The following is a 26,753-nucleotide window of genomic DNA, read 5'->3' on the forward strand; positions in this document are numbered from 1 at the left end:
CAACTTTGTCAATCTTAATTTGCCAGAAGACTGTCTCCATGTCAATAGTTCAGAAAGTTTTGCTCCTTTTAAGCAGTCTAGGGTGTCATCAATGTGAAGGAATGGATAGACGTCTTCTTTGTAATTCTGTTCAGATGTTGGTAGTCAGCACAGATATGCCATGTGCCATCCTCCTCCTTACCAGAACCAATGGAGATGACAAAGGCCTCCTTTAAGGTTCAATGACGTCATCTTGCAGCATCTTCTCTGTCTTCCAGATTCCCCTTTGTTAAGCTGATGACACACAATGTAAATGGTAATTAACTAGTGGATGAAACCTAGTGTTGATAAAGTGTTTGAACATGGGTTACTTGGTCTGTCTTTTCTCTGCTACACATTTGAAAGCAAATGAATACCGACAGAGAATGGCTCATTATTTGTCGACATTGTATTTCATTTGGACCAGATCCTATTGGCAGTATAATAGTAGCTTCCTACCCTGCATTGTCTATAGTGGAACTGGAACACAATTCTTCATTGATGATACTAAGCTGTGTTTTCCAAATTTGTTTGGCTGCCTTATGCACATACCTTTAGGGATGAGTTGCAGTTGCTCATGACAGTCAGTGATCCAAAGTTCTCCTTGACGACCTACAATGCTTTGTCACATCATCATCATCATCATCATTTAAGACTGATTATGCCTTTCAGCATTCAGTATGGAGCATAGCCCCCTTATAAAATTCCTCCATGATCCCCTATTCAGTACTAACATTGGTGCCTCTTCTGATGTTAAACCTATTACTCCAAAATCATTCTTAACTGAATCCAGGTACTTTCTCCGTCGGTCTGCTCCGACTCCTCCTGCCCTCTGCTGCTGAACCCATGAGTCTCTTGGGTGACCTTGCTTCTCTACCCTTGCTTCTCCCATGCGTGTAACATGACCCCACCATCTAAGCCTGTTCGCCCTGACTGCTACATCTATAGAGTTCATTCCCAGTTTTTCTTTGATTTCTTCATTGTGGACACCCTCCTGCCATTGTTCCCATCTACTAGCACCTGCAACCATCCTAGCTACTTTCATGTCCGTAACCTCAACCTTGTTAATAAGGTAACCTGAATCCACCCAGCTTTCGCTCCCATACAACAAAGTTGGTCGAAAGATTGAACGGTGCACAGATAACTTAGTCTTGGTACTGACTTCCTTCTTGCAGAAGAGAGTAGATCGTAGCTGAGCGCTCACTGCATTAGCTTTGCTACACCTCGCTTCCAGTTCTTTCACTATGTTGCCATCCTGTGAGAATATGCATCCTAAGTACTTGAAACCGTCCACCTGTTCTAGCGTTGTTCCTCCTATTTGGCACTCAATCCGTTTATATTTCTTTCCCACTGACATTAATTTCGTTTTGGAGATGCTAATCTTCATACCATAGTCCTTACATTTCTGATCTAGCTCTGAAATATTACTTTGCAAACTTTCAATCGAATCTGCCATCACAACTAAGTCATCCGCATATGCAAGACCGCTTATTTTGTGTTCACATATCTTAATCTCACCCAGGCAGTCTATTGTTTTCAACATATGATCCATAAATAATATGAACAACAGTGGAGACAGGTTGCAGCCTTGTCTTACCCCTGAAACTACTCTGAACCATGAATTCAATTTACCATCAACTCTAACTGCTGCCTGACTATCCATGTAAAGACCTTTAATTGCTTGCAAAAGTTTGCCTCCTATTCCATAATCTCATAGAACAGACAATAAATTCCTCCTAGGAACCCGGTCATATGCATTTTCTAGATCTATAAAGCATAGATACAATTCCCTGTTCCATTCGTAACACTTATCCATTATTTGCCGTAAGCTAAAGATCTGGTCCTGACAACCTCTAAGAGGCCTAAACACACAGTGATTTTCTTCCAATTGGTCCTCAACTAGTACTCGCACTTTCCTTTCAACAATACCTGAGAAGATTTTACCCACAACACTGATTAAGGAGATACCTCTGTAGTTGTTACAATCTTTTCTTGTGGTTCATGGTGTGGGTTCCTGTAGTCATGTCCTAGTTCATGAACCACGGGCAATGTATGAGTGGCCAAGTAAGTGGTCCCGACAGTCGGGATACCAGTTACTTTGGAATAAGGCTGGGCATCTCAGACATATTCTGAGTCGTGGTGACCTTTGTGCTCATACAGCAAAGACTACCAAATCCACCGGTTAGTCCCTCAACCGTTTGGGGTAAAACCCAATGGGACTCGAAGCAAGTAAGGCTAGCAACCTGCTTCCCTGGTACTTTAAATATGATGCTGGCAACAATCAGAGCAAAAAGCCTCGGACCTTTGGAGGTGACGGAGTCCCACCTCTAACTGACAAACCAGGGACTCCTAAATACGACTTGGCAAACAAATGGTAATGAGATGGGGAGCTATTAATATCAATGGGGGCTACTCTGGGAAGAAGGTAGAGCTGGCAGAGGCTGCAAGTAAGATGGGGCTGGACGTTTTAGCTGTCAGCGACATTCGGGAAAGGGGTGAGAAAGAAGAGGAAGTGGGAGAATACAAGGTCTACCTGTCAGGAGTCAAAGCAGGAATAGCACAATGGGGTGTAGGGCTTTACATCAGGAAAGAAATGGAACCCAGCGTAGTTGCAATAAGGTATGTAAACGAACGTCTGATGTGGATAGATTTGACAGTGCCTAGCAAGAAAATTAGGATTGTGTCAGTACATTTGCATTGTGAAGGGACAGATCAAGATAAGATGGATAGTTTTTATGAGGCACTCAATGATGTAGTTGTTAGAGTAAAGGACAAGAACAGTGTTCTGCTCATGGGTGATTTTAATGCCAGGATTGGAAATCGAACAGAAGGGTATGAAAAGGTTGTGGGTAAATTTGGAGAGGATATGGAGGCCAACAGGAACGGGAAACAACTCTTGGATTTCTGTGCCAGTATGGGCTTAGTAATCACAAACTCCCTTTTTAAACATAAGAACATTCACCGGTATACTTGGGAAGGCAGGGGAACCAGATCTGTCATTGACTATATAATAACAGATCAGGAATTCAGGAAGGCTGTGAGGGACACACGTGTATTCAGGGGATTCTTTGATGACACTGATCATTATTTAATCTGCAGTGAAATTGGGATTGTGAGGCCGAAAGCGCAGGAGGTCAGGTCCATATGTAGGAGGATAAGGAAATCAGGCACAAGTACATAACAGCGATCTCAGAAAGGTACCAGTTTGTTGAATGTAGTCAATTACAGTCATTGGAAAAGGAATGGACAAGGTACAGGGACACAGTACTAGAAGTGGCTAAAGAATGTCTTGGAACAGTAGTGTGTAAAAGTAGGATGAAGCAAACAGCTTGGTGGAATGACACAGTCAAGGGAGCCTGTAAAAGGAAAAAGATGGCCTATCAAAAATGGCTACATACTAGAACTCAGGTAGACAGAGAAAGTTATGTTGAAAAAGAAACAAAGCCAAACAGATAATTACAGCAGCCAAGAAGAAATCTTGGGAAGACTTTGGAAACAGGTTGGAGACTATAGGTCAAGCTGCTGGAAAACCATTCTGGAGTGTAATTAGCAGTCTTCGAAAGGGAGGTAAGAAGGAAATGACAAGTATTTTGGACAGGTCAGGAAAACTGCTGGTGAATCCTGTTGATGCCCTGGGCAGACGGAGAGAATATTTTGAAGAGTTGCTCAATGTAGGTGAAAATACAATCAGTAATGTTTCAGATTTTGAGGTAGAATGGGATAGGAATGATGATGGAAGTAGGATCACATTTGAGGAAGTGGAGAAAATGGTCAATAGATTGCAGTGCAATAAAGCAGCTGGGGTGGATGAAATTAAGTCGGAACTCATCAAATACAGTGGAATGTCAGGTCTTAAATGGCTACACAGGATAATTGAAATGGCCTGGGAGTCGGGACAGGTTCCATCAGACTGGACAAAAGCTTTGTCACATGCATGTAAATTTCTTTTGTGATCCTGACTAGCATTTGGAAATCGGCAAAAGCTTCACAGTTTAACTGAACATCATGACTGACAATTGGAACTTGTTTCGATGATGATGATGATAGAATGACATCTTCAATGGCGAACCACCGCCTTGAGCAACTCTTGTTATGCGTGCTTGTTGGAACAGCTTCATCAATACAGATACCCGATCTTCCACCATCTATGACTGTTTGTGATGCCTGCAAGAAATCCCATCCAGAAATAACATTATGGCTACATTCTGATAAAACAACAACTTCGGAGTGCTGTGTTCTGCCACTGATAGTTATTCTTGCAGTACATATTCCTGTTGGCTGGACACATTTCCCACCTGTGACTTTCGGCACAATAGCTTTCATATTACAGAATGTAGCCTACTTTAGCTGATAATGAAAAGCATCCAGCACCACAGGAAAGAAAGCATCTGTGTTGACTAACATTAGAACAGGATGGCCATAGATGATGATAATGGTATTTCCCGACATCTGGGTGACTCGATCATGGAGTATCGCATCTGTGGTGGCATCACCTCCATAATTGGTCACCTCAATTAGTTTTCCTGAACTTGGCAGTTGGACAAGTGACTAATACCTCTGTATCATGATGCAAACTGCTAAGGCAAGCTGGGGAGTGATCTCGTCCAGGGTGTGGTAATGGACTTTGTCCCAGAGATCAACTACATAGCGTCATACACTGGTCAGGTGATGGGTGGTTGTTTGATAGTTGCAGCATAAGTATGAATTGGCTGAGTCCATTCTTCCTGGTTCTTTCAGCAGGTCGCAGAGATTGGTGCTATACACCAATACACCTCGTTTGACATTCTCTAATACATCCAGATGTTTGCGTGTCTACATTCATAGCTGCTGTTCCTTGTATGTTTGGTTTGACAGTTCTGGCTGCCATACTAAGAAGGTAAAAGAGAGTTGAGTTCTTAGTGGTCTTCCACAACTGCCATATGAACCACATTCAGCAGTCGGTCATACTTCTTTCGCCTGACTCTTTTCTGTTGCTTTTCCTCTGTAATTATGACATCCTTTACCAGAAGAGCTCGGTACAAGTCTTTTGCGACTCCTTTAATAAAGTGTGACATTTTGTTGGCTTCTGTTATATTTGCATTCATGATCTGGCGTAAGTCCTACGACTGGGTCGTTTCCACATGACAAAGGCCCTGTTCTTCAGTTGTTGTTCTGCTAATGGACTTGCTGCTGAGTGTTGCCAAATGTTTTGTTCCGTTAGGCCTGGAATTTATCCCAGCTATTGACCACCCCCTCATTCTTCTCAAAATACTGCTGGGCTGTGCCATCCATGCAAAAGCACACACTTGCCAAACACATCATCCCACCTGTTGTATTCAGTGATTTGATTGAATCCCTTCAGTCACTTTGTGTGGCCCTGACCAATGCCTCTGGAAAACACTGATAAATGTTTGATGAGCAGACGACTTACTGCTGTTTTAGTACCCATCTGTCTCATGAACATCCAAATCTTATGAATGGTGTACTGCTCGTATTTTGGTTCTTGGCTGTATAAACGATGGCTTTTATTTACCTAACTGGAGCCATGGTGAGGTAAATGTTTTGAAATACCTGACTCCCCACCAAACAAAATCATGGTCATGAATGAAATACACTGAAAGTATGTATTAAGAACACCAACTAGCCAGAACAGAACTTGCCTAGATGGTGGGAGCAGCTACTTACACACACACACACACACTGAATATTCTAGAATGCTGGTATTTATACAAACATGGAAAATTCCAGAACATACAAATATTACACAAATAAGATATCTCAAGAACCTTCCACAAAAGACAAATACTAAATATAATATAACTGCTGGTGGTCAGTTTTAAACTGGCAACCTGCAGAACACCAGCCAGCGACTAAGCACCATGTCACACTGCACCACAGCTCGTAGTAATATACTCGTATACTGACACAAGTGGGGAGTTGAATATTACCATAAATTCAGTAGTTGTTTCAAATTCCTCATTCAAGGATCTGGTTATGTTCATCATTTTTCTCACTTCATTGCACAATACTTCTCCCTTATTGCTAATATTAACTCTCAGTAAAAAAATGATTGTGTGGCATTGTTGGCCAGGAGGGCCCATCTGAGGAAATTCAGCCACTGGGTGGTGGTGATGTTTTGGGATCTTGTGGACACCCAACGGTGAGGTTATCAATGCTCGGCCACTGGGTTCTAAGTCTTCTTTCATGTGACGCCACACTGGGCGACTTGTGTGTTTGTGATGATGGGGACAACACAACACCCAGTCCACGGGTGGAGAAAATTTCCAGTGTGGCCAGGAATCTAACCTGGACCCACTGCATTGTCAGCAAGCGCATAACCACTCAGCTAAGTGGGCGGACTGTCAGTCAGTCTCAGGTAGTGACTCACTGAAACCAAGAACGCTATGCATCTCAGATTTTAAGGGTATTGGTCAAGCTCTACAGTCTTTGTACAACTTTCAGTGTATACATTTATAAGGAATATTATGGTTTACCATGTCACACACACCGAAGTCTTTAGAGATGGAGCACAAGCTCTGATTGTGTCAGGGATGGGGAAGGAAATCGGCCGTGCCCTTTCGTGGGGATCATTCCAGCATTTGCCAGGAGGGGTTTATGGAAATCACAGAAAACCCAAATCTGGATCGCCCAATGTGGATTTGAACTGTTGTCCTCCCGAATGTGAGTCCAGTGTGCTAACCACTGTGCTATCTTGCTCGGTTGTATGCATTTGTACCATCTTCGTGATCTGTGTGGTTAAACTAAGGTTTTCATACACTATGTCACAATATTACAGCACCACACCCAAATGTGGTTGCAGAACTACGCTCAGAATTTATGGAAATAGAGAACAGATAATGTGAAAAACAGCCTCCAATGAGAAAACATGAAGTTCATTAAACTTTTACCCAACCATACACGACCTCTTTTCTCCTGAGCATCTGCAGTCCCAGTACACATTGAAATTCCCATGTCACAGTACCCTTTCATGTCACTGAGCAGCCAAAACAAAATAGTGCACCCCATGACAGAGGAACATCCCATTGGAAGGGGAGTGAGGCAAAGCTGCTGTCTCTCCTCAATATTGTTTTGTTAACATATATTTGGAGCATATCATTCAGAAATATCTGAAACAAAAAACAGGAGTGAGGGTTGGTGGTAGGAGGATACAATGTATTTGACTTGCAGATGATATGATGTCATTGACAGAGAGTGAAAGAACTATGACTGGACTGTTAAAAAAAATTAAATAAGACCAGAGAGGGAATCAGAATGAAAAAGAATAAGACAAAATGTATGGTGATACGTGCAAGAAAAGTAAAATTAGGACAGGAAGATGAAGAACAAGTTAGTGCTTTCAAATACCAGGGAAGCTTTATTCCAGATGACATGAGATGTAGTAAGGATGTGAAAACACTCACAGCAATTGCCAAGATGCCATTTAATAAGAAGAGGAGGCTTTCCTGTGGGTGCATGGACAGGGGCCTGAGGGAGGAACTGGCAAAGTGCTTCATGTGGACCAAGCTTTATACATAGCTGAAATATTGACACTGAGGAAAGAGGAAGAAAGAAGGATAGAAGCATCTGAGATGTGGATTCGGAGCAGGATGGAAGGGATAAAATGGATAGACAAAGTGAGAAATAATATGCTGGAGAAGACTGGTGGAAGACCAAGAAATTTTAAAGCTAATCAGGAAGAAGAAACTCAATTGGCTTGGACACTGAATGAGAAGAGATGGTTTACTGATGGATGCTATGGAAGGAACAGTGAATGGAAGAAGTTCAGATGGTGGATAGTATGTGGATAGGAAACAATCATGAGAAAATGAAGAAGATAGCAAATAACAGGGCTGCATGGAGAGCTACATGTGAAGACCTGCTCTAGGACAGAACACTGATAATGATAACTTCCACCTTATCAATGGTCTGCACCTTTTTGTTCTGGCTCATTTGACGTGATATGGTAGTGGCTTGGGGACTTCAATGCGCACCACCAATGTGACATGTACCTGCGGAAAAACAAAGAAATAATTAGGTAATACATAATAACTAAAACTTTATGACTACTTCTCCTATCAACACAATACTGTCATCTCCTCTGTAGGGGAAAAAATTAACCCTTAAGTGCACAGTGTAGCTTATCAGTTACAAACCATTCCTCTTCGATTCATAGCATATGAGCTTGTTTCTCACATGCAATATGTGCCATTTTCGTTTGTATACATTCTCAATTTGATACACAGTACAAGAAAACTGCAACAGATGGCACCATAAGGCTGCTACAATCGATGTTTTGTACAGTTGGGCTGCTACTGAACCGCGCGTTTTCTTTGAGAAAACCTAAGTCCAGAAATTTCGTATGTTTGTACGCTGATAACTGGGTTTAAAAATTTTTGGGGCATTACTAAGGAATGTGGAACTATTTAAATCATAATATGTTTAGGCCTATACTGTAACATTTAAAGTGTAGAAAATCATGAAATACTGTTTCTAGCTAATCAGCTACAACATGCATTTACCGTATTTCAGAATGCAACCCAACCATGACACAAAGAGATGGGAGAAAGATATATTGGAGTGGCTGGACACCCCTTTATGCAGTTAAGATAGTCTGCACCTATCATCTGATGACTCTTCACAAGATCCAACTTACTTTACGAAAGAATGTGAAGATTCTGGCAACAGCAGTAATAATGAAAGATGAAGTACAGGAATGATGTAGACTTCACAAAGCTTACAATCTACTCCTGGGGCAGTGCTACCTACTTCTTCTGAAAATAGTGCACTGATAATATCACCATATAGTGAAAGAAATAATAAGGACTCTGCAAATACTAACAATGAATCCAATTTCAACATATGAGTGTGCCAAAGAAATGCAGAAATGTTGTTTGGAAAGAGAACCATTTAGTTATTTCTGAAAGCCAGTCAAAATTTCACGGAACCAGTTACCAGCTGAAATAATGAACTTAGATACTCCTTATCAGTTTTTTTACCCACGTTCTCGGCAGAATATTTTGAAATAATTGTTGAGGAATCACACAGTACAGTGTTCAGAAATATCCCAATAATCCACTAGCTATATCCTGTGATGACGTGAGAAATTTTATTGGTATCTGTATTGTAATGTCTGTTGTACATGTGCCCAACACAAGAGATTATCAGAATACTGTCATTGGTAGGTAGGTTTAGCTCATCAGAGAGAAAAAAAAAAAACTTCATTTCAATGACAACGTTAACATGATTCCTAAGGGGAGAAAATGGCCATGATAGACTTTCCAAGTTGAGGGTATAACTGACCTGCTGAGATCTCGATTCCAAACAGTTCCTATTGAAGAATGCGTGTCTGTTGATGAGCAAATGTGTTCCACAAAAGTGAGGAGTTACCTCAAACAATATATGCCAAATAAGCCACATACATACAAGCTATTCATTAATAGTGGAATCTCAGGGTCCGCATATGATTTTGAAATTTTCACTGGTGACGAAAACTGCACTGAGAAAAGATTGCCTGTGGAAGAGGATTCAGGAGCCAGTGAAAATACTGTTATTCACCTTAGCCAAGTACTGCAAAGAAATGTAAGCCACAAACTTCATTGTGACAATTACTACACATTGGTACTGGGAGATGAAGAAGCTTGCACAGGATAGAGTAGCATGGAGAGCTGCATCAAACCAGTCTCAGGACTGAAGACAACAACAACAACAACAACAACAACAACTACTACTACTACTACTACTACTACTACTACTACACATCATTACCACTTTTAGTTTACTTATATAAACAGGGCATTTATTGTTTAGGAACTGTGAGAAGAAAACAAGTGACAGATTTCAAGTTCCCAAAAGAAGATGATTTGAAAAAACTGGAAAGAAGTATGTGTATTGGATGTGTGGTAACTGGTGATGGAGCTGAAGTCTCCAATGTTGATTGGAAATACATCAAAACTGTTATGCTTCTTTCTACTCTTGATGGAAAGGAACCTGTGGAAGAAGTTAGCAGGTATAATAGGAAAACAGAAACAAGAATAACAGTGCCATGCCCTCAATTGTTAAAGTTTTACAACAAACCTAAGGGAGGTGTAGATTTATTGAACAGTATTATGGGCAGACATACAATCCTTATGAGATTTCTTAAGTGTTATCTTAGAATATTCTATCATCTGTTAGATGTGGGCATAGTAAATGCATGGATTTTATACAAAAGAGTAGCAGTGTGTAAAGGAAATCAGAAGACCATAAAGTTAAGCAAATTCCATAGGGAAGTTGATGAATTTTTATGCCATGCTGGGACCACAACACCAAAATATGGGAGACCAAGCAATGAATTGGAACAACAGGTCCAAGCAAAGAAGAGTAGAGGACCAACTGCTCATATGCCGCCAAAGGATGTAAGACTGGACCAAGTGTGTCATTTCCCATCGTACTGTAAAATAAGGCAGAGATGTAAATTTCTTGGATGTAATGGATTTACATGGGTTTATTGTAAAAAGTTTGTAGTACCATTATGCTTTCACAAAAATAAAAATTGCTTTAAGGAATATCATATGCAATAGGACTGTTGCACATCCTACATTATGTTGAAAATTTTTAAACTAATTCTGTGCTACATTTAAGTGAATTTTTGTGTTGCTTTCGTAACCTACTGAAGGTTATGTAATTTTTTTTAAAATTTTATATTATTATCATTATTATTATTCCTTGCTTAATGTCAGTGAATAAGTCTCTGTGAGAGTGTATGGGCAATGTTCACTTTTGCAATTGACCAGAATTCCCAAGCACTAGTTGATGAAAAGTTGTCACTTCACTGTGGTATGTCAGTTAACCGCTAAATGCATGTTGTAGCCGTTCAGCTACAAACCATTAATTTGTATCTAAGGTCCTCAGATTTTGAAATAAATGTTTTTAACTATTTTTCTGGCTTTTATCATTCCTAAACACAACAGTGGAAATTTTTTTAATGAAAATAAATAACAATTCATACATTTAAGGGTTAAGAAATCTAGACCTCACCTCTTAGTCCCTCAAACAGCACTTTCAAAATTTTTTTATGAAAAAAGTGCCTAATGAAGTACTGTATTACACAAATGTACAACCTGTGGAATACTTTAAGGGTGTCAACTTTTATGGATATATTACCATATTACGGACGAATGGAAAAGCTAGTAGAAGCCGACCTCAGGGAAGATAAGTTTGGATTCCGTAGAAATCTTGGAACACGTGAGGCAATACTGACCCTACGACTTATCTTAGAAGCTAGATTAAGGAAAGGCAAACCTACGTTTCTAGCATTTGTAGACTTAGAGAAAGCTTTTGACAATGTTGACTGGAATACTCTCTTTCAAATTCTGAAGGTGGCAGGGGTAAAATACAGGGAGCAAAAGGCTATTTGCAATTTGTACAGAAACCAGATGGCAGTTATAAGAGTCGAGGGACACGAAAGGGAAGCAGTGGTTGGGAAGGGAGTGAGACAGGGTTGTAGCCTATCCCCGATGTTGTTCAATCTGTATATTGTGCAAGCAGTAAAGGAAACAAAAGACAAATTTGGAGTAGGTATTAAAATCCATGGAGAAGAAATAAAAACTTTGAGGTTCGCCAATGACATTGTGATTCTGTCAGAGACAGCAAAGGGCTTGGAAGAGCAATTGAATGGAATGGATAGTGTCTTGAAAGGAGGGTATAAGATGAACATCAACAAAAGCAAAATGAAGATAATAGAATGCAGTCGAATTAAGTCGGGTGATGCTGAGGGAATTAGATTAGGAAATGAGACACTTAAAGTAGTAAAGGAGTTTTGCTATTTGGGGAGCAAAATAACAGATGATGGTTGAAGTAGAGAGGATATAAAATGTAGACTGCCAATGGCAAGGAAAGAGTTTCTGAAGAAGAGAAATTTGTTAACATCGAGTATAGATTTAAGTGTCAGGAAGTCGTTTCTGAAAGTATTTGTTTGGAGTGTAGCCATGTATGGAAGTGAAACATGGACAATAAATAGTTTGGACAAGAAGAGAGTAGAAGCTTTCGAAATGTGGTGCTACAGAAGAATGCTGAAGATTAGATGGATAGATCACATAACTAATGAGGAGGTATTGAATAGGATTGGGGAGAAGAGGAGTTTGTGGCACTAGAAGAAGGGATCGATTGGTAGGACACATTCTGAGACATCAAGGGATCGCCAATTTAGTATTGGAGGGCAGCATGGAAGGTAAAAATCATAGAGGGAGACCAAGAGATGGCTACACTAAACAGATTCAGAAGGATGTAGGTTGCAGTAGGTACTGAGAGATAAAGAAGCTTGCATAGGATAGATTAGCATGGAGAGCTGCATCAAACCAGTCTCAGGACTGAAGACCACAACCACAACAACAACAACAACAACAACAACAACAACCATATTGGCTCAAATATAAGCTACAGTCTAACTGAAGCCACACCTTTAATTTTTTGGAGGGGGAAGAAAAATATGAACTCAATGGAGAATATTTTATGTTGCACTACCCATTTACAAAAGTTGTTCAAAATATGGTCACACTTTTTTTAATGTTGTTATGTAAATAAATCACACAGTCTTCGTTAATGTCACCATCAACTTCATCACTGGTATTTGTTATCCCACTGCCAGTATTTACATCACGCTCCTCCCATGGCACTTTGATTTCTTTATCATCCAGGGCACTGAACGTGCAATACTTCTTTAACCTTTTGGTAATAAAATCTGGTGACACTGTTTGCCATGAAGAGAAAATCCTTTCACACATATGGCAGAAGGAGTGATGCATGACGCCCTTCTAAACGCGAATCTGTATAGCTTTTTGGGTTCCTCTTCAGTTACACAAAAGCTGTGTCAGTCATGTCACGTAAATTAACACACTGTGAAGACAATAACAGTCACTACATAAATGAAACATCAATAACTGAAGGCACGAAGGAAGGAAAAGATTTTACGTTCCATCGATATCAAGGTCAAGGTCGAGACAGCACACTGTCGAGATGGCACACAAGCTTGGCCATGCCCTGTAAAAGGATCCATTACAGCATTTCCTTGGAGCAATTTAAGAAAGTCACGGAAACCTAGATCTGGATGGCTAAATGCAGACACGGACTCTATTCCTCCGAAGTACAAGTCCCATATGCTAACCACTGTGACACCCTGCTTGCTATCAAAAACTATGGCAGTTACAGTGTTATTTCACATACACCAATTGATTCCCAAACTCTTGCTACATTGTTATTCCAATCCGAACCGAGAAATGAACTCTACAATTTGAAGTTTCTACTACGTAAAAGTATACCAGTAGTAGTGTCACGCAGATAAGCCCCTCTCTAATATTTCATGGCCGAATTTTGGGGAAAAAGGGCAACTTATATTCGAGCCAATTCAGCATATTTATCTTTGATTGTTTATGTAATGCTGGTAATGTTTTCTGACATAACACACTGCTAACTGTGTAGTTACATGATCTCAGAAATGCTTTTAAATTTTTACAGTATTCAGTATTACAAATATGTACAGTAGTAACTGGCTGGCTATAGTGTACAACTTACTGCAATATCTTGCAAATAAGCATTTGAAATTGGCCAAGTAGTTTATTTAGAGTGAGCTTTTAAAAAATATTGTCATGAAGGGGAAATTGAAACAACAATTTCACATGGAAGTTTTTGTTGGATTTTTTTTTAAGACTTTTGTAAAAGCCTCACAGCTCAAACTGTTTCATTCCACATTTGATAATCAATTACCTTCAGAAAATGATGTTTACAATTCGTTTGCAGAATTTTGTCATGCTCATGCTTCTGCCATCGATAGATTTTGTGAAGACCAAACCAGCAATCAGTTGTTATTCCAATGACGCAGTTGTTATTCCAGTGATGCAATGTGCTACATGAATGAAAAGGTTCAGCATTTGTTTTACCATGGGGCAGAGGCACCTTCATGCTGCAGGACATTCGATCTTGCATGAACATTTAGCTGTGAATAAAGATCTGTTTCCAAATGGTTCTGTAAAATTTGACAGAAACTCAAAGTCATGTTTGTATCACTTCGTATACAGAAAACCTCAAAAATGAGGAAGTCCAAATTCCATATACAACACTACAATAAGTGAAACTTGTACATGCACTGACACAATAAAAATTGCAACACCAAGAGGTGTGCTTCGACATCTGAAAGATGATGTCCATTCAAACTCTGTGCCAGTCGCATATGAGTGGCACTTAGTAATGCCACTATGGGGATGGTTGGTTGGTTGGTTTGTTTAAGGGGGGTGGTAGGCAAGGGGCCAAACTGCTTGGTCACCAGTCCCTTGTTCCTATAAAACAAGTCCACTAGGGAAAGAATAAAACAAACAAGACTTATCATACAAAACCTGGAGAAAAGAAAAACCACAAGAATTACAAAAGGGTAAAAAACACTACAATGGACAAAATAAGACAAAAAAACTAGGTAGCAGGGATTAAAACAGTAGAGCAGATGACCGTGGCTAGCTGATCACAAAAATAAAAAAGGATAAGCCAGTCACTCTGCAACACACAAAAACCTCCAGCCTAAAAGCACTAGGGTAGAGAACACAGATGGACAAAGGATATGCACTAAAATTTAGATGGAACAATAAACCCTCCCCCCTCATGTATAAAATGTAAAACCATATCAGCCGATGAGGTGTTGTCAGCTGAAACTGATGATGACTGAAAATTCTGTCACAGGGCAGCTAAAGCTGGAGCGTGCAACAGAATGTAGGTCACTGTCAACCGGCTGCCGTTCTGACACTGGGGTGGGTCATCACAGGGGAGGAGGTAGCCTGGGTTAGCCAAGTGTGGCCAATGCAAGGCCGGCAGAAGACCACAGAGCCCTGCGAAAGGCCTGATTGGAGGATTTCCACACATTCGTCGTCTCCTTTATGGTACACAGTTTATTAGGCGTAACTAGATTATGCCATTCTGTACCCCAAAAACCTAGTGGCATAATACCAAGCGCAGGTTGGTTTCAGAAATGCCGATCTCCAGAAGTAGTTTCCAAGTAGCCTGTTTGGCCATCCTGTCAGAAAGTTCATTTCCTGAGGTCCTGATGTGTCCTGGGGGTCCAAACAAACATCACTGAATGGCCAAACCATTCCAGGGCATAGACGGGCTCCTGGATGGTTGCTACCAAAGGATGGCAAGGGTAGCACTGGTCAATAGCTTGTATGCCACTCAAGAAGTCACTACAGACAAGGAAAGACTGACCGAAGTAGGAACAGATACATTCAAGAGCACGGATATGGCCACCAGCTCTGCAGTGAAAACACTAGCCAACTTGCAAGGAGCAATACATCCTGTGTGAGCAAAAGCAATGCCAATGAGATCATCAGCGATTGAGTCAGACATCCACATTACTTCAGAGGCATGGAATGTTTCAAGAATCTAGATAAAGTGACAACTGAGATCCTCAGGAGGAACCGAGTCATTAGGGCCATGCAAAAGGTCAAGCTGAAGTTGTGGCCATGGATGTGTATGTGAATGGACCCAGAGGACAGATGGTAAAGGAAAGGACTAGTTCAGACAGAAGGGATCATATGCGAACAGTGATGATAATCCCTGACCTGGGCCACTGATGCGGGACAGGAACCGTTGTGGTTGGGAAAAGAAGACAGTAATTTGAATGCTCAGGAGAGCTACAAATGTGTGCAGCATAATTGGTGAGCAGTTGTCAGCACCTGATCTGCAACAGAGGGACCCCAGCCTCCACCAGTAGGCTGATTATTGGACTCACCCTAAAAGCTCCCGTTGCTAGTCAAACCCCACAGTGGTGCACTGGGTCCAGCAACCGCAATACTAAGGGCGCCGCCGGGCCATAGACCAGACTAACATAGTCAAAGGCAGGACTGAACAAGGGCTTTGTAGAAATGCAGCAGTGTAGAGCAATCTGCACCCCAATTGGTGTTGCTCAGGCAGCGGAGGGCATTAAGGTGCTGCCAGCACTTCCATTTAAGCTGATGAAGACGAGGAAGCCAAGTCAATCAGGCATCAAAAACCAGTCCTAAGAATCAATATGTCTCCACTACAGTGAGTGGATCATCATCAAGGTAAAGTTCTGGTCTAGGATGAACAATACAACACCGACAGCAGTACATGACGCACAACTTTGCAGCTGAAAACTGGAAGCCGTTGGTTAGAGCCCATGACTGTGCCTTTTGGATGGCTTCTTGCAGGTGCCGCTCAGTAACACCACTACTGGAGGAACAATAAAAAATGCAAAGTCATCTGCATACAAAGAAGGTGAGATGAACAGCCCACAGCTGCTGCTAGAATGTTAAATGCCACTAAAAATAAACAGACATTCAATACTGAGCCCACGGGATCCCATGCTCCTGGATATGGAGGGAACTACGAGAGGCACTACCTTGGACACAGGAAGTAAGGAGCAATAGGAATTTTGGACAAAAATTGGGAGTCGGTCCCAGAGAACCTACTCATGTAATGTGGTAAGGATGTGGTGTTGCCAGGTCATGTCGAAGGCTTTTCTTAAATCAAAAAAGACAGCTGCCAGGTGTTGGCATCTGGGAAAGGCTGTTTGAGTGGCAAACTCTAGGGACACTAAGTGGTCAGTGGTGGAGCAACCCTGGCAGAAACCACCTTGGGATGGAGCCAGTAGACCCCACAACTCCAGGAGCCAACACAACCGCTGCCTCACCGTAAGTTCTAGCAGCCTACAGAGAACATAGGTTACACTGAAGGAGCGATAGCTATCCACTTCAAGCAGTTTTCTACCAGGTTTGAGCACTGGAACAATGTTGCTCTCCTGCCATTGTGATGGGAATATGCCATCGTTCCAGATGGGGCTGAAGGTGACAAGGAGATGGCAAGGAGATATTGCAGTGGTCCAACGAGAGACGTTTAATCACATAAGTGTGGATGCGATCTGGTCCAGGAGCTGTGTCGAGGGAATGTGCAAGGGCACGAAGGAGCTCCCACTCAGTAAATGGAGCATTATATGGTTCACTGTGGCTTGTAGTGAACGAGAGAGAAGTTTCCTTTCCATTGGTCATTTGAGGGTACAAAATACGGAGGGAGGGGTGGGGTGGTGGTGGTGGTTATTGGGATGTTTAAGGGAGACTAAACAGCGAAGGTCATCAGTCCCTCATTCCAAAAACAGGCGAGACATAAATTCACGAAGCAGGTAAAACCCCAAGGGGAAGGAGACTCCCCCCAGGCCCTAAAAGAACACAAATGCGGCAACGAACACTACAGACACGAAGAGTACAGATGAACACCAGACAGAAAGAAACAGAAGAAAAGAAGATGGCAGGAGACTGGTTGACTGACCATGAGAACAAAAAAAAGGGAAAGAGTCAACCATCCGACAACACACCAAAACAGCAACAAATATTGAGAGACGCGAGGACAAAAGACACAGAAAGGGAAAGGTTCAGGACCTCCCTAAATGGAACCATAAAAAGGACTACCACGGATAAAATTTAAAACGTCACATAAAATCAAAGGCAAAGTGCCCCGGAGATTAAAAGACTGCCGGAGGGTGCGCAGTCGGGGACACTCCAACAAAATGTGGGCGACCGTCAGCCGGGACCCACACCGACACGGGGGGGATCCTCCTGACGCAAAAGATGACCATGCGTCCGGTAGGTATGGCCGATGCGCAGCCGACACAGGATGACAGAGTCCCTGCGAGAAGCCCGCAGGGAGGAGCGCCACACATTGGTTGTCTCCTTGACAGCCCGCAGTTTATTCGGGGATGTCATGCCACGCCACTCAGCAGTTCACATCCGAAGTACCTTACGGCGCAACACCAGCTGCTGATCGCGAGCCGTGAGGCCGATCTCCAAAGCTGGGGCGCCGATCGCCCCTTTGGCCAGCCTGTCAACACGTTAGTTTCCCGAGATGCCAACATGACCTGGCGTCCAAATAAAGACCACGGAACGACCAGAGCGGGTAATGGCGGAAACAGACTCCTGAATAGAGGACACCAGAGGAGAAGAGGTATAGCAGTGGTCGATGGCCTGGAGGCCGCTCAGGGAGTCACTGCAGATGACGATGGACGTACCTGAGCAGGAACGCATATGCTCAAGAGCGCGCAATATGGCCACCAGCTCTGCAGTAAAAATACTGCAGCCAGCCGGCAAGGAGCGCTGTTCAACATGGGCAGCGTGAGCAAAAGCGTAGGCAGTGCGACCATCAACCAGGGAACCATCAGTGAAGACAGTCTCACAGCCCGAAAATGAGGCGAGGAGCGCAAGAAAACGGCGACGGAGGGCCACAGGTGGAACCGAGTCCTTGGGTCCCTGTGCCAAGTCCAGACGGACGGACGACTGGGACAAACACCAGGGAGGCGTAGGTGCACGGACCCGGAAGGGAGGCAGAAGAGGGAATGACCCCAGTTCCGACAGCAGGGACTGGATGCGGACAGCTATGGAAAGCCCAGACCGAGGTCGCCGTTCGGGCAGATGGAGGACCATGGCAGGGAAAAGCAGGCGACGATTGGGATGGCCTGGCGAGCATTGCACATGGACAGCATAGTCGGCGAGCAGTCAATGGCGGCGAATCCGCAGCGGGGGAACCCCGGCCTCCACCAGTAGACTATCCACGGGGCTCGTACGAAAAGTGCCAGTTGCAAGCCGAACCCCACAGTGGTGTATGGGGTTTAACAACTGCAACACTGAGGGTGATGCAGACCCATAGACCAGGCTCCCATAATCAAGCCTGGACTGCACAAGGGCTCTGTATAATCGCAACAGCGTGCAGCGATCCGCACCCCAAGATGTGTGGCTCAGGCAGCGGAGGGCGTTGAGGTGCTGCCAGCACTTTTGCTTCAGCTGAGTAATATGAGGAACCCATGTGAGCCGGGCATCAAAGACGAGTCCTAAGAAGCGGCAAGTGTCCACCACTTCAAGCAGGTGGCCGTCGAGGTAAAGTTCAGGATGAGGGTGGACCGTCTGACGCCTGCAGAAGTGCATAACTCGAGTCTTGGCTGCAGAGAACTGAAAACCATGAGTCACAGCCCACAATGCTGCCTTGCGAATGGCTACTTGCAGCCTGCATTCGGCAACTCCCGTAGTCGTGGAGCCAAATGAGATGCAGAAGTCGTCGGCATACAAAGAAGGAGACACCAACGAACCCACGGCTGCAGCCAGACCATTAATGGCCACTAGAAATAAGGAGACGCTCAACACCGAGCCCTGCGGGACCCCATTTTCCTGTATATAAGATGAACTAGAGGCGGCACCCACTTGCACCCGGAAAGAGCGGCGCAATAAAAAGGTTTGAAGAAAAGCCGGGAGCTGACCACAAAGACCCCACTCATGCAACGTAGCAAGGATGTGATGCCTCCATGTGGTGTCATACGCATTCTGCAGATCAAAAACGACAGCAACGAGATGCTGACCTCGGGCAAAGGCCGTACAGATAGCAGATTCCAGCCGCACCAAATTGTCCGATGCAGACCGGCCCCGACGGAAGCCACCCTGGAATGGAGCGAGGAGACCGCGTGTGACTCAAGGACCCAACACAAACGCCGCCCCACCATATGTTAGAGCAATTTGCACAAAACGTTGGTGAGGGTAATGGGACGATAGCTGTCCACTGCCAGTGGGTCCGCACCGGGTTTCAAGATGGGGACAATAACACCCTCTCGCCATTGCGACGGGAACACGCCCTCGCTCCAAATGCGGTTAAAGATGGTGAGGATGTGTCTCTGGCAGTCCCTGGAGAGATGCTTCAGCATCTGCGCGTGGATGCAGTCTGGTCCTGGTGCTGTATCAGGGCAATCGGCGAGGGCAGCGAGGAATTCCCTCTCGCTGAAAGGAGCATTGTATTGTTCAGAACGACGCGTGTGGAATGATAATGGCGTCTACTCGGCTCGCTCCTTGAGAGAGCGAAAGGCGGGGGGATAAGTTGCAGTCGCAGAGCTCTTAGCAAAGTGCGCAGCAAGGTGTGCAGCAATGGCGGCAGCGTCCGTGAAGACAACACCGTCCAGGGAGATCCCAGGGACACCCATAGGGGTCTGGTATCCATAAATCCGCCGGATCCGGGACCACACGAGCGAGGGGGAGACACGGGAGCCCAGGGATGAGACGTACCTCTCCCAGCACTCCTGCTTACGCCGTGCAATAAGACGACGGGCCAAGGCACGGAGCCTCTTAAAGGCGATGAGGGTCTCTAGAGACAGGTGCCACCTATGACGCTGGAGAGCCCGCCTACGGTCGCGAATAGCCTCAGCAATCTCCGGCGACCACCAGGATACAGCCTTCCTCCGAGGGAGTCCAGAAGAGCGGGGGATGGCAGCCTCGGCCGCCGAAATAATTGACATGGTTAAGACACGGACCACCTCGTCAATGTCACCCTGTGGGGGAGACTCAAAGGTTGCAGCGGAAGTAAAAGCCGGCCAGCCAGCCCTGTGGAGAGCCCAGCGGGGCAGGCGCCCAGAAGAATGACACTGGGGCAGTGACAAATAGATGGGAAAATGGTCACTACCACAAAGGTCAGGATGCACCCTCCAGTGGAGGGATGGGACAAGTCCGGGGCTGCAAAGAGAGAGATCGATGGCCGAGGACGAGCCATGGGCCACACTGAAATGTGTGGGAGCACCAGTGCTCAAGAGGCTGAGGTCGAGCTGAGCCAACAAATGCTCCACGGCACGACCGAGGTCATCGGAGACAGTCCCACCCCATAGAGGGTTGTGGGCATTGAAATCGCCCAGAAGCAGCAATGGTGGCGGGAGTTGAGCCAGCAGCGCAGCCAAGACATGTCGGGGGAGCTCCCCATCCGGAGGAATGTAAACAGAGAAAACAGTAATAGCCGGCGAGAGCTCAACCCTGACAGTGACTGCCTCTAAAGGCGTCAGAAGGGGTACGGGCGAGCTACAGACAGAGTGGTGAACAAAGAGGCAAACTCCACCTGACGCTCGTTGACAGGCAGTGCGGTTCTTATAGTAGCCTCGATAACCGCGAAGAGCGGGGGTCCGCATTGCTGGAAACCAAGTTTCCTGCAGAGCAATGCAGAGAACAGGGGAAACACTCAGCAGCATTCGGAGCTCAGGCAGGTGGCGGAAATAACCGCCACAATTCCACTGGAGAATGGAAGCAGTAAGGGACTGGGAGGGCGTGAAGGCGACTAAGAGGCAGACGGTGCCTCAGAGCCAACTGCCGCCACCGGGGGAGAGTCAGCTGTGTCCATAGGAAAGGCCGCCGAGGGTTCCGTGAGGGCGAGATCTGCGGCAGATGCGAGGATCTCCACCTCATCCCCAGAGCCAGAACTATTTATAGCAGGCGGTACTGAAACTGCCGGAACGTCCTTCTTCTTGGACACGTTCCGTTCCTTCTTCTCGCGTTTGTCCTTAGGGTTAGAGGGCTGGGAGAGCTTCTCCGAAGAAGCGTCGGAAGCTGACGATGACGCAGAAGCCCTACGACCAGCAGGTGGTGGAACCTTCAGCCACTGGCTGACATCCGGCTGGGTAGGAGAAGAAACGGGGGAAGGGTGAGCCCCGAGGGACCCTTCTGTGAGAGAGGAACCAGCAGAGGCAACGCCGGTGGACAAGGAGGGGGAGGGATCGAGCCCCCCGGTTTTTGAGCAGATGTCACTCCCGAAGTAAGAATGGGGGGAGCGACAGAAGAGGGTTTGCCCCCAACCGCTAAGGGGGCAACAGAGGAAGGCTTGCCCCCAGACACGAGGGGGGCAGACAGAGATGCACGGCCCCGAGGGCCCACTGAAGGCGGAACAGATGAGGCGACAACCGTCGCTCAAGTGGGCAACGATAACGTGGGTGCAGCATAAGATGTTCGAATGGAAGCAGGATACAACCTTTCATATTTCAGTTTTGCCTCTCGATAAGTAAGCCGGTCCAGGGTCTTAAATTCCATTGTCTTCCGCTCCTTATGAAGAACGGTGCAATCAGGCAAGCATGGAGAGTGGTGCTCCCCACAGTTGACACATACAGGCGGAGGCGCACATGGAGAATCATGATGAGAGGGGCGTCCGCAATCTCGACATGTAGCGCTGGATGGGCAACGGGAGGACATATGCCCAAACTTCCAGCACTGGAAGCACCGCATCGGGGGAGGGACGTATGGCTTGACGTCACAACGGTAAACCATTACCTTGACCTTCTCAGGCAAGACATCACCCTCGAAGGCCGAGATAAAGGCACCGGTGGCCACCCTGTTAGTCTTGGGTCCTCTATGTACACGACGGACAAAATGTACACCACGTCGTTCCAAGTCGGCTCTCAGCTCGTCATCGGATTGTAACAAGAGGTCACGATGGTAAATAATCCCCTGGACCATATTTAAGCTACTGTGGGGAGTGACGGTGACAGGGACGTCACCCAGCTTATCACACAAGAGCAACGCTCGTGACTGGGCTGGGGAGGACGTCTTGAGGAGGATGGACCCATTCCTCATTTTAGACAACCCCGCCACTTCCCCAAACTTATCCTCCAGGTGTTCCACAAAAAACAGAGGCTTCGTCATAAGAAAGGAGTCACCATCAGTCCTGCTGCAGACAAGGTATTGTGGTACGTAAGGCTCCCGCTTGGCACTAGATCGGCGTCCCTCCCATGGCGCAGCCAACGAGGGGAACGACTGAGGGTCATATTGCGCAGCATCAAACTCAACTCTGCCTCGCTTAGAGATGCCGGTGGCCATGCGACCACCAGCTGGGTGTGATTTATTGCGCTTCATTGCGCCACATCCGCCCAGATGCCACCTACTCCGAACGAGGGCTCTCCCCAAGGGCGCCACCCAGCCAAAGCAACCGGTACCTGACCGATAACCCGTTGCCCGGAGTCCCCGTGCCCCAGACAAGATGGGCACATACTCCTTGGCATGCATGGGGAGGAAACAGCTCTGGCATCTGTAGTGCGATCCCTGCGTGGTCAGGGGGCTACCACCAAGAGGGTACATGACAACCCCACCACAACGGACTGGCTACCGTGCTGGATTTTAAGTGTTGAAAGGGTCCACAGTTGTCGAGGCGCTAAGAAGAGGATTGCGCACAAGACGAGAAGGGGACAAACCAGAATATGTTGGTTGTAATCCCCCCCACACGACAATAGGTAACATGCAAGATGGTGGTGCATGATGGACCAATAGAAAAACACCACGTAAGGCGTCCTTCCCCGAATGGCACGCACTAACAACGGAAATTTGGAAAAAAGGAGGTCAAACCCAAGAGGGGACCATCATAGAAGGCCGAAACATTTGAGACTCCTTTTAGTCGCCTCTTACGACAGGCAGGAATACCGCGGGCCTATTCTTACCCCCGAACCCGCAGGGGGGGAGGGGTGGGGTAATTCTCCAATGCAGAGGTCTGAGCATAGTTCTCAGCAAAGTGTTTCACAACTGCATTTGCACTGGTTGACAAAGCTCCACTGATGGATATGTCACATACACCTGTTGGGGTCTGGTTGTAGTGCTTCGAGAATTTCAGCATAAATTCTAGAAACACTTGGCTCTTCACCATCTTGAACACCCGATATTTTAATGACAAGGGTGAGAGAGCCTTTTTACTGTGCCACACGTGTCTGTATGAGCAGGAAGGACAGCTCTCACGAGGAGCCAGGAGCTGTGTCAGATGAGTGGCCTCGACAATTACTTACAAGCAGCACCTTAGAAGTTACATCAAAAGGTCAAAGAGAATATGGATAATTTTCCATGGTGCGTGGTGGCGTGAGGATTGTTACAGAGACAGATGAAGCATGTGTTATATAGACTTTTACTTTATGTCTTGGGTCTGCATGAGGCAGAATGTATGTAACTGTATGAATGTATAGTAGATTCTGACTTTTATCTTGGACCAGTTGGCTTGCTGGAGTTTGTACATAACAATTGTTTCTTTGGGACAAGAGTCAAAAATATATGGTTGTTTATCTGACAAGAGCCAACAAGTACATAATTTATTTCAAGAACATAGAGCTGGTTAATAATATTCCCCTCAACCTGATACAGTCTTCAGAGAAGAATTAAACGGCGAGAGCGACATAGCTGATAACCCAAAGAAGAGGATAGACTGCACGCACAATTTGTAAACGTCAACTGGAAGAGATGTGCGAGTCGTGCAACCCAACACCGCACTGTCTCTTGTTGTCCAAGAAACCATTATATGGTATCCAAAGACATGTCTGATCTTTGCCCAGCCTTGGGAAGGCTACGTATGTGACCCAATGATTGAGACATGCCTCTCCCAACACTCCTGTTTCCATCTTTTTATGAGCTGGCAAACAAAGGCATGGAGACATTTAAAAGCTATTAGGTGTTCCAGTGATGGGTGCCGCTTGTTGCTGTAGAGTCCACCTACATTCTTTAATGGCCTCGATTTCCGGCAACCACCAAAGGATTTCCGGCAACCACCAAAGCACGGTCTTTTGCTAGGGGCACGCTGAGGAATGAGGGATCACATTTTCCACGGCAGAAATGACCAATGAAGTTTCTCTATGTACCATTACATCAATGTTAACATGTGGGAGAGATTCAAGATTGGTGGCAGAGGAGAAAGCTTCCCAGCCTGCCTCATTTAAAGCCTATTTTGGGTAGGCATCTGGGGGAATGACGCTGGTAGAGAGACAGGAAGATGGGGAAGTGGTCACTACCACACAACTCGTCGTGGGCTCTCCAGTGACAGATGAGAGAAGTCCTGAGCTGCAAAGTGATAAATTAATGGCTGAGCAAGTGCTATGAGCCACACTGAGATATGTGGGGCCACCAGTATTTAAGAGGCAAAGGTCGAGTTGAGACAGTAAATTCCCAACATCTCTACCTTGGTCATTACTGGTGCCACCACACAAGGGGTTATGGGTGTTAAAATCTCCCAAATGTAGGAAAGGTTTCGGGAGTTCACTTCATTTAAGTCCTACAACCAGCTTCCTGCGGGCTCTTCAGCCACTGGCAAATATCCTCTTTCACATGGTAGGAACCTTGGAAGGGAATGACCCAAGGGACCCCTTCCTAGTAACAGGAGCCAAAGAAGACTGATGCTTCACTGGCTGAGAAGTGGGGTCTGATGTCCCTGTTGGTTGAGAAGGCCATTGCTCCAGAAGTAGCAGGGGCAGGAGAGCATACAGCCATCAAGGGGGCAGGTGTAGTCTTGCAGCCGAGGGCCAACCATGAATGGCAGAACTGATGGGGCTGTAACCGTTGTTGTAGCTGCAGCATAAGATGATGTCACATGCACAGGGTTTAGCTTTTCAAATTTCCTCTTAGCCTCTGTGTAGGTCAGTCGGTCCAGATTATCGTATTCCATTATCTTCCTTTCGTTCTGGATAGGAGGCCCGTCAACGGCCTGCAACCTACCTGTCTGCGTACTACACACACAACCGACACCTGGAGTTATCGCCTGGGAAGCGATTTCACAAGGCACCAGAATTCATCTTTAGCAACTGATTACCTGATACGATAAAAATCACCGAATTGATGCCTTGTTGCTAATATTCACTTCATTTATTTATTGCCTAATGACGACTGTTTGTTTCCGTAAGTAAAATGAAAAATGTGTGAGCATTAATTGATGTGTTAGCAGGCCTTGGTGGTCAGACTGACTGTGTGTGTGTGTGTGTGTGTGTGTGTGTGTGAGTTCAATTCTGATGCAGGCCTGTTTGGCTGAAAGATTCTATTAACAGTCTTTCTTCATTGTTCCTATCTATGATTCAGTACCTCCACTATATTGTGAGTAGAAACTATCCTTTTCGTAATGTTATCATTATTCCATCCTGGATTTTCCATTGTCTGAGAAACTGCTGAATCCTTCCTAAATCACATTTTTGATGGACCAACAACAGCATGGGAAAAAATGTTTCCAGAATCAGTTGAAGGTATGCAGAAGTGTACAGATTTTAAAGGTAAATACTTCATGTGGAAAAAAAAAATTGCATCTAAATATGTTTTCCTTTCATTGTTTATGTAGAAACTTACAAAAAGGCAATCCTTTTATAGGTAGAAATGTATGTAAGGGCAAAATCTTCAGAATATGTTGTACAGTGCACCTTTCCTCAACCTGAAAGTTGGTTTGAATGCCACAATGCTTCACTAGTCATGATCTTATTGGAGGTGGTACGCCTTTGCCATTCTCGGACCTATGAAATAACTTCTCTAGATAGTTACAGGGGGACCTACAGTTTGATGTCGACTCTAAACAACAGAGCAAGTCTGCATTTACCACACAAAGCAACTTTGTATTTTCAATATACACTTATCTTTGCCAGAGGTCAAGGATGTCTATGTCATCCAAAGTTATGTGACTTTTGCAGAAAACTTACTTTAAATGAGAAATGAAAGGATACGTAAGCAAAAATAGATATTTATCAAAGTGGTACTGAATTAATAATTATTTTGTGATGTCAAATTTTTACTTTGTCCTAATAAATGTTGCTGGTGTTTGCATGAGAAAGAGAAATAATGTGATGTCCCAGACAACTAGTGGAGGAATGCCAGACTTTTCAGGGGCACTGGCCTGCCGCAAGACACTTTTGCAAGATACCTTTCCTGCCTATAAAATAATAGAAAAGAATAATATATTCATGTTTATCACTTACCAATATGTTGACTAGTCTTATCTCACACTCTCTCCCTTCTGCAACAAAACAATAATATCAGAATGAACACTGAGTATGTATGTGTGTCAACATATAATACAAAACTCTTCAACACCTTGCGTTCCACATATAGGATGACATGAATATCCATTAGAGTCAATATATTTTTTTAAATATTTGTAATATACTGGATCTTATCTGTTAGTTGGTAATTTATATTTCACATTATTCTTGCGAGAATTCT

At 44.8% G+C, this 26,753-nt stretch overlaps 1 long non-coding RNA gene across 1 annotated transcript in view; it reads right to left on the bottom strand.

Annotated features, from left to right (window-relative positions):
* The window catches only part of LOC126473242 (uncharacterized), a 218,221-nt gene that overhangs the window by 117,047 nt on the left and 74,421 nt on the right, over window positions 1–26,753 (bottom strand). The window contains exon 2 of the long non-coding RNA XR_007586423.1: window positions 26,510–26,547. This is a non-coding gene — a long non-coding RNA (uncharacterized LOC126473242). The remainder of the gene's footprint in view (window positions 1–26,509; window positions 26,548–26,753) is intronic.

Source organism: Schistocerca serialis, chromosome 4 (assembly GCF_023864345.2).
Source record: "Schistocerca serialis cubense isolate TAMUIC-IGC-003099 chromosome 4, iqSchSeri2.2, whole genome shotgun sequence".
NCBI classification, from domain to species: Eukaryota; Metazoa; Arthropoda; class Insecta; order Orthoptera; family Acrididae; genus Schistocerca; species Schistocerca serialis.